The following is a 14,094-nucleotide window of genomic DNA, read 5'->3' as shown; positions in this document are numbered from 1 at the left end:
ATCTTACCTGCCACCTTACCTGATGTAATTAGTCTGTTCCTGTAAATAAACAACTTGTTAATAGTTCGTCGAAGTCAAACTCTCTTATTTAGTGGCGATCTACACGAATCGCTACAATGTAACTGTTAGAATAGGAAAGGGAGAACCAGTGGATGTGGTGTATTTGGACTTTCAGAAGGCTTTTGATAAGGTCCTGCATAAGAGACTAGCGTCCAAATTTAAAGCACATGGGATTGGGGGTAAGGTACTGTTAGAACCGGGTTTTCCTGGTCCTCGTCTTGAGTTCCATAGTACGAAGAATGATTTCAGGCTCGAGGGTTCGGAGAGTTAAAACAACATTTTATTACTTCCAACTGTTCACAGTGGTCACACAGTATATTGAGGTCTTTTACAGTACATTCGTGTCCCGAGAGTCACACCGGGTTAGGCACGTGTTGCTAGCATTTACGTCCCCGGGAGGTGTCTGACTCTCTTGATGATCCACACATCTTCTGGCTAAGAGCGAATACCGGTAGGGAAGCCCCTTTTATATAGTGGGACAAGGGCCATTACATCACTTCCCTGGCAACAAGCGTTCTCCAATGGGGATCACTTAAGCCCTTTCAGTTTGGCCATGGTCTGGTCTTCAGTCTGGCGGGCAAGTCCTGACTTGTCTCACTGCTGCATATGCCTTCCTGAAGTACCGGGTCGTGATTGGGCACCGCACAATAGCTAGTCAATCATCTTCTAGCTAGCAGTTAAGCCCTTTCAGTGACCTTTATTGCTCGTTAACACTTGGCCGCAGGCTGGGGCAGGTGTCTCTTTTTTCTGCTAGCTTTGCACTTTGCAAAGCTGGGGCTGCTCTTTAATCTAATCTAGACTTTCCTTGTGCGAAGCCATTTTTGTAAGCCAATTCATCGTCCATTTTATTCACATTTCCACATTCCTCCCTTTGATTATTTGTACAATCTCCAAGAATCATTATATACAAGGTATCCTCCTGATAGTGCACTTTATCAAGACCATACCCCGTGGCTCCGTTTTGTTTGTGTTCTGGCCATGAACACAACCAAAAGGGTTTTAATTTCGAGTTTAGAGATAACTGTGTAGGACCGAACAGGCTTCCTCTGGGGGTTTCCCCTCCTCTGCTGCGACTACTTCTATCCTAATTCGGGAGAGGCGAGGGAGTATAGTAGCTCCTGCATGACTTACACAACATTTGATAATAGTTACAAAAATAATAATTCCCAAAATTACACCACTTATAACAATCAAACCATACAGTAATTTCTGTCCCAATGTTTTCAGCCATGCAAACCATCCTTCACCCCCTCCGGCTTCAATGAAGTCGGCCAGTTGATTTTTAATCTTGTCTATAGCGTCTTGGATATTTTGTTTCTCACTATTGATGTTTGCGATGCATTTGTCTCCTATAATCATACACACACCTCCCTCTTGTGCCAAGAGGTAGTCCAAAGCATATCAGTTTTGCATGCTAAAAAGGCGTAGGGTTGCCATTTCCTTATTTATGGCAGTTAATGCTTTAATGGTGCTATTGCCCAGGAGGGTGATTCCGCACATTAGATAATTCCTATTCTTGGCTGCTATCACTCCTGCGCCCCCTCCCAATGATATGGCCAATAGAATACCCCACCCTACTGAGCTTCCCAGTGTGGTTGGATCCCGCCAATCTGCACAGAACTCCTCGGAGACTGCCCGGAGTTTCCGTCTGGATGGTGTATTGGTGGGGCAGGGAACAGCTACGGGGGCGATTACTCCTACTGCGAAGAGAGAGGGGAGTTTTGGCGTCGCTGTTGTGTATGTTCCATTGAGGAGGAACGCGAATCCGTTCTTTGCTCGGTAACATTTGACCTCCCGGTTATCAACCTTCGCAAACTGTGTATAATAATAGTTAAGGGGGTCATTTGAGTTTCCCCCAGACCCGGACAGCTGGAATGTATCAAATGGGAAGGTCCATTTACCGGATGATACATGGGTCCCATTACACTGACCACAAATGAATTGTCTTCCTGCTGTGACATTAAAGCACCTTTGTTCATCGCATGTACAGGTCAGCTGGCCCCTGTGTGCCTGGCAGTGGTGTCGGGCACATTGTTGTTGTATGCAGGTATTGTCCTGGGGGACAAGGGCATATACGCATCCCCATCACTTACCCGTGAAACACAGGGGATAGCTACCTGACGTTGTGCAATTCTTACCCACGAGCCCTCGGCAAACGGGGTCTGTTGAGCTTATTAGCTGCACGCATCGCCCTCGAATGCCCTGGCTATATCGGCCCGTCTGACCCTCGCATGTCTGTTTCGTTGTGTCGGCGGTATATAGTGGGAGGGGTTGCCAACCTGGTGTGGCTGCAAACAAGGATTCCACTGATGTGGCCAGAGGGTAGCATACACTCCGGTCTCCGTGTATCTGTAGGTGGGTCTGATAAAATAAGTTATTCTCTATACCTCCTACCCATGTTAGAAAAAGGGTAAAGGAGATGGCTAGCAATATGCTGATGGGAATCATGGTACACAATAAGTCCAATTTATTCTTCTGTTGGGGCTCCTGTCGTATCTCTTTTCACGTGTGTCGCGTGTATCCAAGCTTTTTTTCCTTGTACTTTCACGGCTGCTCCTGTGGTCAACAGGATGACATACGGACCTTCCCACTTGTCTTCCAGGGGGGCTGGCTTTATTTTCTTTACCCAAACTTGTAGCCCGGGGACTAAACTGTGTCCTCCCGGTGGGGGTTCTTGCCAAGCTGCGCTGACCTGTTGGGAAGCAAAACTGACAGCATCTGTTAGATCTTTACAATACTTTAGTACTGTATCACTTAGAAGATGAATGTCAGCCCTACGTAGATCTATTGTTCCGGGTAGCGACATTGGTCTACCAGTAGCGACCTCATAGGGACTGAGTCCAGTGGTCCTATTCGGGGTGGCTCGAATACTACATAGGACGAGGGGTAGGGCCTGAGGCCATGGCACTCCTTCAGAGTGATACTTAGTGAGCCGTTGTTTAATTGTCCTGTTTGCTCTTTCCACTTGTCCCGATGATTGGGGGTGGTATGGTGTGGTAAACCACTGTCATACCTGTCTGTGTCTGTATGTGTATTCCACTAGGTACAGGTCTGGACATGCCTCGGCTGACTCCTCCCACTATTCCAGGTATATAAGTGACTACCTCCCAGTCCCTTAGTATTCTGGACGGGTCGACCACTCGAGACAAGACCTTCATTCTTTAGTTAATAGAAGCCTGATTGTTACTCGCTCAACCTCGGTCTTTTGAGTAATTGATGGCGCATCATATGGGCAATGCAATGACCATTGTATTTGTAGTAGTCTACAAAGTTCTTTAATTGTTTCCACCGTAAAATGTGTGCCTTGGTCTGAGTCAATACATAAGGGCACGCCCCATCTAGGAATGTAATCTTTACACAAGACTTTCGCGGTTGCAGCAGCGGTGGCGCTTCGAACTGGGGTGGCTTCGATCCATCGTGAAAAGCGATCGACCATCACCAATACATCTGTATATCCTTGACATTTTGGCAAGGAAATATAGTCGACCTGCAAATGTTGGAAGGGCCCTGCCGGAGCAGGTGCTTTTAACATTGGTACTTCAATTTTTTGTCCGGGATTTACTTTTTGGCATGTCACACATTGCTCCACTATTCTTTGGGCTTGAGTTCGAAACCCTTTTGCCCACCAGTTTCTCTGGAATCTGGCTGTCATTTACTGTGCGGCTATGTGTCCACACGAGTGTATTTGTTGGGCCAAAAACGGCATCAGTTCCTTTGGGCATCCTACTGCTCCCGTTTTGAGATGTTGCCATATGCCATCTTTATTGGGTTGCAACCCATTTTCTAACCATGTCAATTGTTCCTCCCTTGGGGTCTCTCTTTGCATTAGTAGGAAGTCCCCTTGGTCGTTGTTTGTCATGATATATCGCACCTGAGGTGTTGGGGGGGTAATGGTACGGGCGGCGTATTTTGCTGCTTCGTCTGCCCTAGCGCTGCCCCTAGCTTCAGGGGTATCTTCTTTGTTATGGCCCTTAAATTTTAGTATGGCCACTTCTTCGGGTAACTGGATGGCATCCATTAATGCTGTTACCTCTCTTCCATTTTTTATGGGTGTACCTGCAGCTGTCAGAAAACCTCTTTGTTTCCATAGTTGTCCAAAGTCATGAGCGATGCCAAAGGCATATCTAGAATCGGTATATATATTGGCCGTCTTGTCTCGAGCATAGAGACAGGCTTGGGTGAGGGTGACTAGTTCTGCCTGTTGTGCTGAGGCCCCTCCTCCCATACTTCCTGTTCGTACTACTGCGAATTCTGTTGTAACCGCCCACCCTGCCAATCGGGTTCCTTTTTCCACAAAGGATGACCCATCCGTGTAAAGGACCATTTCGGGATTGTGTAAGGGTAGTTCCTGCGTCTCAGCCCTCTGCTGCATGGCGTCTAACAGGTTTACACAGTCGTGATCACTTTCTAGTTCTTCGGGGTTTGTCAGGGGCATCATGCTTGCTGGATTGCCCGGCCCGGATTTAGTAATGGTCAAATTATCTGTTTCCATAATCGTGGTCCATCGGGTCCATCGAGAGGCGGTCACTTGAGCTACCTTATTCATTCCTAACATAGCATGGACGGTGTGCGGGCATTGGACCACCAACTTTTGTGATAAAACTACCGGGGCTGTAACTTCTATTGCTAGGCAGGTTGCTTGCATAGCTCTCAGACAGTTACCCCATCCTTGGGCCACCAAATCCAACTGGGTACTATAGTATACTACGGGCCTGTGTCTATCTCCGTGGGCCTGGGTTAGTACTGCTGTCATATACCCGTCCTTTTCGTGTACATAGAGGCGGAATGGCATCCGCGCATCGGGAATGGCTAAAGCCGGTGCGCTACATAGGGCGCGCTTCAGTTCTTCGAACGTCCGCATTTGCTCTGGGTTTAATGCGATCTGACCCCTGGAACCCGGATTGTCCTTTAGCAGTTTGGTCAAAGGCTGCGCTTTTTGGCTGTATGATTCTATCCAGAGGCGGCTGAAGTTACACAGGCCTAGAAATGATCTCAGGGCTTTTATGGTTCGTGGGCATGCGGCCATTTGAATTGCCTTTTTTCTATCCTCCGTCAGTCCCCTATTTCCCTTGGATATCTGTTGTCCTAGGTATGTGACTGTGGTTCTATTAATCTGTGCTTTATCCCACGTTGCTCTGTGTCCTGCCCGCTCTAGGTGCCCTAGGATTATCAGAAGGTCTTTTTGGTGTTGCTCTTTTGTCTTTGAGGCTATAAGGATATCATCTACATATTGGATCACCGTAGATTCCAGAGGGGGCAGTGTTCGTAGGTCCATCTGTATCGCTCGGTGGTACACCGTAGGACTACTGTGGAAGCCCTGTGGCATCCTTGTCCAGGTGTACTGTTGTTGGTTTACCGTAAAGGCGAACCACGGCTGCACCTCTTTGGCTAAGGGTACGGCCCAAAAGCCATTGGCCATATCTATTACTGAGAAGATTTCTTCCTCAGATCCCAAGGAGTTAAAGATAACTGATGGGTCCGCCACCAATTGGGTCTTTTGTTCTATGCACTCGTTGGCCTTTCGATAATCAATGGTCAGTCGCCATTGTCCATTGGATTTTACCACTGGCCACACGGGACTGTTGGAGGCAGAGTGTGTCTTAATTAACACCCCTCGTTTTTCTAATTGTTCGATTATAGGCAAAATGCCGGCGATGGCGGCGGGGCTTATAGGGTACTGTTTTGTGGAAGGTGGCGGCTTCCCTGTGAACGTTACGGGGTCTATCCGTAGGGTTCCGCACTCATATTTATCTCGCGCCCAGATAGGATGGTCCTTCAGTCCCCACTCATCCTTACTATTCTCTTTCACAGCTCTTATCCTGCGGGGGCTGTTTTGGATCGTCCAGCCTATGTCTCCATTCCCAGTGAAGTGTAGGCTAAAGTCTAGCTTTGTCAATATGTCCAAGCCTATGATGGGGGTGGTGACGGGTCCAATCCATATATGTTCCCTTGTTTCATGGGGGCCGAAACACAAGGTCATTTTGTGGGTTCTATGTAAGATGATGTCTTCTCCACTGGCCCCTAAGGCTTTCTCAGTTTTCCCATCTAGCGGGCAGTCTTGGGCATATTGTGTGGGGAAGACCGTCAATTCTGCTCCTGTGTCCAATAGGCAGTCTACTTTCAGTTTTGAAGAAGGGTCAAACCCGAAACGTCAACTCAAATTTCTCTCCACGGATGTTGCCTGACCTGCTGAGTTTTTCCAGCATTTTCTGTTGTTATTTCGGATTTCCAACATCTGCAGTATTTTGCTATCGTACTTTCAGTGGGGGTGAGTTATCTGTTTTTCCCACCAACAAAGTCATATAGAGGCCGTCCCTGGCTTGGGTGATTAAAGCTCTCAGTTGCCAAGGTACCTCTACCTTCGGGGGTTCGTTGGTGGGGTCTATTGGTTTTTTACTTGCTGTCGGGCCATGCTATCGAAGGTTTCCCTTCCGGTGGAGTTTGAGTTCCGGTACATTTCTACCATCGCCATCTCTCCAGGGCTAAGGGTCGGTGGGGAGGGGGTAACTGTCTGGGTGTCATACAGGCCGGAGGCACCCAGGGTCTGCCACGGATTTGTGCCGGGTTGATTATCTGGGACTGCCTGTCCTTGCCATTGTCCTCCCCCACCTCTTCCTCCGTTATTGCTTCTTCCTCTACCCCTGTTGCCCACTCGGCATGTTCTAGCCCAGTGTCCCTCTTTCCCACATTTGTAGCAAGTGCCTGGTTTCTTATCTGGGTTTCCCGAGGTGGGTGCAGAGCTTGTTCGCTCCGGGGGGTTTAGTTTCATGACTCGGAGATTGGCACAGTGTTCTCTATCCTGGGTTACGGCTTGTTGGGTCAGGTTCGCAAAAGAAACTGCGTTTGTTTTCCAGTTTGCCATTGTTAATTTTACCAATTTTGCCAGGTCAGGTCTCAAACCATTCATAAATGCGTTTTTCAATGGTTCATGGGTGCAGGCATCCACCTCTGCTTCGGTATTCTGTCCCATGCCAGAGTACTCTACCCACTGGTTAGCGAAACGAACGGCGAAGTCATTGGGGTCTTCTTTTTCTTTTTGGACACAGGAGGCTATTTTGGACCAGTCTGGATTGGTCGGGCCCCTTTCCTGTAGCCAATTTCTAATGGCCGTCCACCCTTCTGTCCTATCAGCTTCTGATTCTATCATAGCTAGGTCAGGGGGGACTATTAGGACTGGTGGAGCTGGAGGTGGTACGGCAGGGAGTGCGGCTCCGGCAGCTGGAGGTGGGTTGGCTGCTTGATGCGCCGCTAATGCCGCTTGGTGTGCTTGTCTGGCTGCATTAAGTAGGGCGTTTGCTCGTCTGGTGACGGCCATATTTACTATTGCCGTCAGGGCGGCCGACTCTCTTGCGCTAACTACTATTGCTATAACCTGGCATCCATCAAATGGGTGCAGGTTATTGATTGTTCTTTTTCGTTCCAAGAACTGCCAGGCTTTTACTCCGCTTTTCTTTGGGTGCAGCATATCAGTTGCCCATTGATCTATATCTTTTGGGTTGGCCAGGTAATAGGTATAAATTCGGAGATTTCGGCCGCCTACTTCATGCTTTTGTAACCTGATGGGGGCAAGGCGTGGGGGTGGTTTCTCGGTTATATCTTCTTCATCTGATGAGTCCGTAAGAGGAGTATTTATTTTAGCAATATGGGCTTCGTTTGATCGGGGTTGGGGCGTGGGCTCTTCATATGCCGGAGGGGCTGTAGGGGGTGCTGCAGGATAGGATGGGTACAAGGGAGTCGGGGTAATCGTCACCACTTTTGGGCTTTCCCTGCGTGCCTCCCTTTCCTTCTTGATTTTTGCCTTCCACTTTTCTGCTCTTTGGTTTGCTTTTTCAAGGCATTTTTGGTGTTTCTCTAACTCGGTTTTGTATTTTGTTATTTGTTCATGGAGAGCTGTTTTTTGTTCTTTTTCTTTGGCCTCTGCCGCCTTCCGAGTTATTTCTCCTCTCTGCCTACACTGTTTCAAGGTGGCCAATAACCAGCCCGTTTTTCTTTTCCCTCCTTTCATACGGGTGGTCTTGCCCCATGCTCTTTTTATATCATCAAGGGACCATTGTCCTTTTGAGGCACCAAATTTTTGTTCGATATTATATTCATGTTGTGGGACATCGAATGTACTTTCTATATACTGTTTAAGTTGGATTACTATTTCTTCTAACGTGGTTTCAGGAGGGGCTTTGCCTCCTTTTTCCGTCGTTTGTTTTTTACTTGGTTCTGTCATGTTGCCACAGGTCGTAGACTTAACGAATAAGTTTATCGATAGATCAGAGTCCCGGACTCTGTCACGTGCTAGCAATGGGATACTGTGCTCCGTTAACCACCAGCCAGAGGGTACGCTACCCGGTTGGTTCGTTCAATAAAGATCGCAGAGACAGGGTGCAAAAAGGGCACAATAAATTATAGTGCTTACCTTTTTCCCCTTTCTTGATGTCTTGCGACCCTGCCGACTACGCCAAGTTGTTAGAACCGGGTTTTCCTGGTCCTCGTCTTGGGTTCCGTAGTACGAAGAATGATTTCAGGCTCAAGGGTTCGGAGAGTTAAAACAACATTTTATTACTTCCAACTGTTCGCAGTGGTCACACAGTATATTGAGGTCTTTTACGGTACATTCGTGTCCCGAGAGTCACACCGGGTTAGGCACGTGTTGCCAGCATTTACGTCCCCGGGAGGTGTCTGACTCTCTTGATGATCCACACGTCTTCTGGCTAAGAGCGAATACCGGTAGGGAAGCCCCTTTTATACAGTGGGACAAGGGCCATTACATCACTTCCCTGGCAACAAGCGTTCTCCAATGGGGATCACTTAAGCCCTTTCAGTTTGGCCATGGTCTGGTCTTCAGTCTGGCGGGTAAGTCCTGACTTGTCTCACTGCTGCATATGCCTTCCTGAAGTACCGGATCGTGATTGGGCACCGCACAATAGCTAGTCAATCATCTTCTAGCTAGCAGTTAAGCCCTTTCAGTGACCTTTATTGCTCGTTAACACTTGGCCGCAGGCTGGGGCAGGTGTCTCTTTTTTCTGCTAGCTTTGCACTTTGCAAAGCTGGGGCTGCTCTTTAATCTAATCTAGACTTCCCTTGTGCGAAGCCATTTTTGTAAGCCAATTCATCATCCATTTTATTCACATTTCCACAGTACTGATTTGGATAGAAAACTGGTTGGCAGACAGGAAGCAAAGAGTTGGAATAAACGGGTCTTTTTCCGAGTGGAAGGCAGTGACTAGTGGGGTACCGCAGGGATCGGTGCTAGGACCCCAGCTATTCACAATATATATTAATGATCTAGACGAGGGACTACATGTAATATCTCCAAGAGGATGCAGAGAAACTCCAGTACGATTTGGACAGGCTGGGTGATTGGGCAAATGCATGGCAGATGCAGTATCATGTGGATAAATGTAAGGTTATCCACTTTGATGGCAAAAACAGGAAGGCAGATGATTATCTGAATGGCAATAGATTGGGAAAAGGGGAAGTGCAACGAGACCTGGGTGTCCTTGTGCACCAGTCGCTGAAGGTAAGCATGCAGGTGCAGCAGGCGGTTAAGAAGGCAAATGGTATGCTGGCCTTCATAGCGAGAGGATTCGAGTACAGGAGCAAGGATGTCTTGCTGCAGTTGTACAGGGCCTTGGTGAGACCACACCTTGAGTATTGTGTGCAGTTTTGGTCGCCTTATCTGTGGAAGGATGTTCTTGCCATGGAGGGAGTGCAGCAAAGATTCACCAGACTGATACCTGGGATGGCAGGAATGACGTATGAAGAGAGATTGGGTCGATTAGGCTTATATTCGCTAGAGTTTAGAAGAATGAGAGGGGATCTCATTGAAACTTATAAAATTCTAACAGGGCTAGACAGACTAGATGCAGGAAGGCTGTTCCCGATGACAGGGGAGTCCAGAACCAGGGGTCACAGTTTAAGGATAAGGGGTAAGCCATTTAGGACTGAGATGAGGAGGAATTTCTTCACCCAGAGAGTGATGAACCTGTGGAATTCTCTACCACAGAAGACAGTTGAGGCCAATTCATTAAATATATTCAAGAAGGAGTTAGATATATTTCTTAAGGCTAAAGGGATCAAGAGATATGGGGAGAAAGCAGGGACAGGGTACTGAATTTGGATGATCAGCCATGATCGCATTGAATGGCAGAGCAGGCTCGAGGGGCCGAATGGCCTACTCCTGCTCCTATCTTCTATGTTTCTATGCTGTCTGTAGCTGAGTGGTCCTGGTGGAACCCAAACTGAGCATCGGTGAGCAGGTTATTGGTGAGTAAGTTTCGCTTGATAGCACTGTCGACGACACCTTCCATCATTTTGCTGATGATTGAGAGTAGACTGTTGGGGCAATAATTGACCGGATTGGATTTGTCCTGCTTTTTGTGGACAGGACATACCTGGGCAGTTTTCCACATTGTTGGGTAGTTGCCAGTGTTGTAGCTGTACTGGAACAGCTTGGCTGGAGGCACGGCTAGTTCTGGAGCACAAGTCTTCAGCACGATAGCCGGGATGTTGTTGGGTCCCATAGCCTTTGCTGTATCCAGTGCGCTCAGCCGTTTCCTGATATCACGCGGAGTGAATCGAATTGGCTGAAGACTGGCTTCTGTGATGGTGGGGACCTCAGGAGTAGGCCGATATGGATCATCAACTCGGCACTTCTAGCTGAAGATGATTGCAAACGCTTCAACCTTGTCTTTTGCACTCACGTGCTGTGCTCCGCCATCATTAAGGGTGGAGATATTCACGGAGCCTCCTCCTCCAGTTAGTTGTTTAATTGACCACCACCATTCACGACTGGATGTGGCAGGACAGCAGAGCTTTGATCTGATCTGTTGATTGTGGGATCACTTAGCTCTGTATATAGCGTGCTGCTTCCGCTGTTTAGCATGCATGTGCTGCAGCTTCCCCAGGTTGGCTCCTCATTTTTAGATACGCCTGGTGCTGCTCCTGGCATGCTCTTCTACACTCGTTGTTGAACCTGAGTTGGTCCCCTGGCTTGGTGGTAATGGTAGCGTGAGGGATATGCCGGGCCATGAGGTTACAGATTGTGGTGGAATACAATTCTGCTGCTGCTGCTGATGGCCCACAGCACCTCATGCATGTCCACATTTGAGCTGCTAGATCTGCTCTGAATTTATCCCATTTAGCACGGTGGTAGTGCCACACAACACAATGGGGGGTGTCCTCAGTGTGAAGACGGGACTTCATCTCCACAGGGGTAGCGTGGTGGTCACTGCTATCAATGCTGTCATGGACAGATGCATCTGCGACAAGTAGATTGGTGAGGACGAGGTCAAGTAGGTTTTTCCCTTGTGTTGGTTCTCTCACCACTTGCTGCAGGCTCAGTCTGGCAGCTATGTCCTTCAGGACTTGGCCAGCAGTGGTGCTACCGAGCCACTCTTGGTGATGGACATTGAAATCCCCCACCCAGAGTCCATCCTGTGCCCTTGCTACCCTCAGTGCTTCTTCCAAGTGGTGTTCAACATGGAGAAGTACTGATTAATCAGCTGAGGGAGGGCGGTAGGTGGTAATCAGCAGGAGGTTTCCTTGCCCATGCTTGACCTGAAGCCATGAGACTTCATGGGGTCCAGAGTCAATGTTGAGGACTCCCAGGGCCACTGCCTCCCGACTGTATACCACTGTGCCGCCACCTCTGGTGGGTCTGTCCTGTCGGTGGGACAGGACATACCCAGGGATGGTGATGGAGGAATCTGGGACATTAGCTGAAAGGTATGATTCTGTGAGTATGACGATGTCAGGCTGTGCTTGACTAGTCTGTGGGACAGCTCTCCCAATTCTGGCATAAGTCCCCAGATGTTAATGAGGAGGATTTTGCAGGGTCGACTGGGCTGGGTGTGCCGTGTCATGTCCGAAGTCGATGCCGGGGTCGATGCCGGGTGGTCCGTCCGGTTTTATTCTTATTATTGTTTCTCGTAGCGGTTTGTAACAACTGAGTGGCTTGCAATGCCATTTCAGAGGGAAGTTAAAAGTTTGGGGTCACATATAGGCCAGACCAGGTAAGGACAGCAGATTTCCTTCCCTAAAGGACATCAGTGAAGCAGATGGGTTTTTACAAGAATCCAATAATTTCATGGTCACCAGTACTAGCTTTTTGTTCCAGATTTATTTAATTAACTGAATTTAAATTCCCCAGTTGCCGTGGTGGGATTTAAACTCACTTCTCCAGATCATTAGTCCCATGGATTACTAGTCCAGTAACATAACTACTATGCTACTGTTCCCATATTGCAACAGGTGACCAAAAGCTTGGTCAAAGAGGTAGGTTTTAAGGAGTGTCTTAATGTAGGAAAGAGAGGTAGAGAGGTGGAGAGGTTTAGGGAGGGAATTCCAGAGCTTAGGGCCTCGGCAGGTGAAGGCATGGCCACCAATGGTGGAGCGATTAAAATCGGGTATGCGCAGAAGGCTAGAAGTGGAGGAGCGCAGAGAATGAAGGGGTTTGTAGAGCTGGAGGAGGTTACAGAGATAGGGAGGGCAAGGTCATGGAGGGATTTGAAAACAAGGATGAGAATTTTAAAATTGAGGCGTTACTTACCCAGGAGCCAACGTTCGTCAGCGAGCACAGGGGTGATGGGTGCACGGGACGTGGGTTGAGCCAGGAAATGGGCGGCAGAGTTTTGGATGACCTCAAGTTTACGGAGTGTTGAAGGTGGGAGACCAGCCAGGAGTGCGTTTCAGTTACGTGGATAGACTGGAGAAGCTGGGGTTGTTTTCCTTAGAGCAGAGAAGATTGAGAGGAGATTTGATGGAGGTGTTCAAAATCATGAGAGGTCTAGACAGAGTAGATAGAGAGAAACTGTTCCCATTGGTGGAAAAGTCGAGAACCAGAGGACAACAGATTTAAGGTGATTGGCAAAAGAACCAAAGGCGACATGAGGAAAAACTTTTTTACGCAGCGAGTGGTTAGGATCTGGAATGCACTGCCTGAAAGGATGGTGGAGGCAGATTCAATCGTGCCTTTCAAAAGGGAATTGGATAAGTAACTGAAGGTAAAAAATTTGCAGGGCTACGGGGAAAGGGCGGGGGAGTGGGACGAGCAGAAGTGCTCGACAGGCCGAATGGCCTCCTTCTGAGCTGTAACCATTCTATGATTCTAGGTAATTCAGCCCCTCAAAACCAATCCCTCTAGCACATCAGGGGTTGAAATTCCCCTGTGAATTATTCCAATCACACTGGATAGCACAGTGGTGTCAAATTCTTGTTTGCTACTTTAATAAGGTTATTAACTGATTTAATTTCAACTTGTTAATTATTTTGTTAAAATGCAAGAATTTGATACACTAAGCAGTGCCTTACAAAGAGTACACAGCTCAACTTTATTCCCTAACTCTCCAATCACAATATTTAATTGCAGCTCAAATAACCCCAAAGGTTTTGCTTCTATTACCTGTTGGGGAAGACTTCAGCCATAGAAGAGTAGATCAGATGGAGATAGGGAACTCCCAACTCAGGGCTTGATTGGGAGGGAGCTTCACATCAGAGGCACTTGGTAGGAACCTGAATGCAAGCAGGTTTAGGTTCTGAACACTGGTTATAAACCAAAACAATGGCCCAGAAATTCGGGTCGGGGGCTTTCCGCGGGTGCAAGCTTCCGACCTGCACTTACCTTGCGCGCCGGCCATTGAGCTGTGGGCCCACGTGGGATTCCGATCCTGGGCCTCCTCCAAATGCCGGCGCGCAGTGCTTGCGTGTCCCAGGGGCGCAGTTAGTTCGATGCGTCCCCTGGATCACGTGGGCCATGGAGAGCCAATGGTAGCTGTAGTGTATGTACCTTTAAGAGCCCCTGTGTACTATAATACCAGTAGTGACCACTCGTGTATATAAGCCTGTATAGCGTCTTGTATCTTTTAGTTCACCTCCAGACTTTGCCCAGTAAACACCTGTTAAACCAACTCCTGCATTCCGTGTCTCCATTAACACACGGATACAACAGTGGCGACGAATTGGAAACGGACTTACCTGCAATTCGGCAGCACCTCAAGGAGATCGATTCCTCAGACGAAGGTCGAAGAAAAAAAAACTGTGGTT

The 14,094-nt window shown here is 48.1% G+C and overlaps 1 pseudogene; it reads right to left on the bottom strand.

The window, feature by feature from the left end:
- Positions 1-255: 255 nt before the first annotated feature.
- LOC147098475 (syncytin-2-like) lies at positions 256-3,066 on the bottom strand (annotated as a pseudogene).
- Between the last annotated feature and the right edge of the window lie 11,028 nt (positions 3,067-14,094).

This window comes from Somniosus microcephalus, chromosome 29 (genome assembly GCF_052327205.1).
Source record: "Somniosus microcephalus isolate GS21.2 chromosome 29, FLI_Smic_1.0, whole genome shotgun sequence".
In the NCBI taxonomy this organism is placed as follows: Eukaryota; Metazoa; Chordata; class Chondrichthyes; order Squaliformes; family Somniosidae; genus Somniosus; species Somniosus microcephalus.
This window is presented reverse-complemented; position numbering and strand designations above follow the sequence as displayed.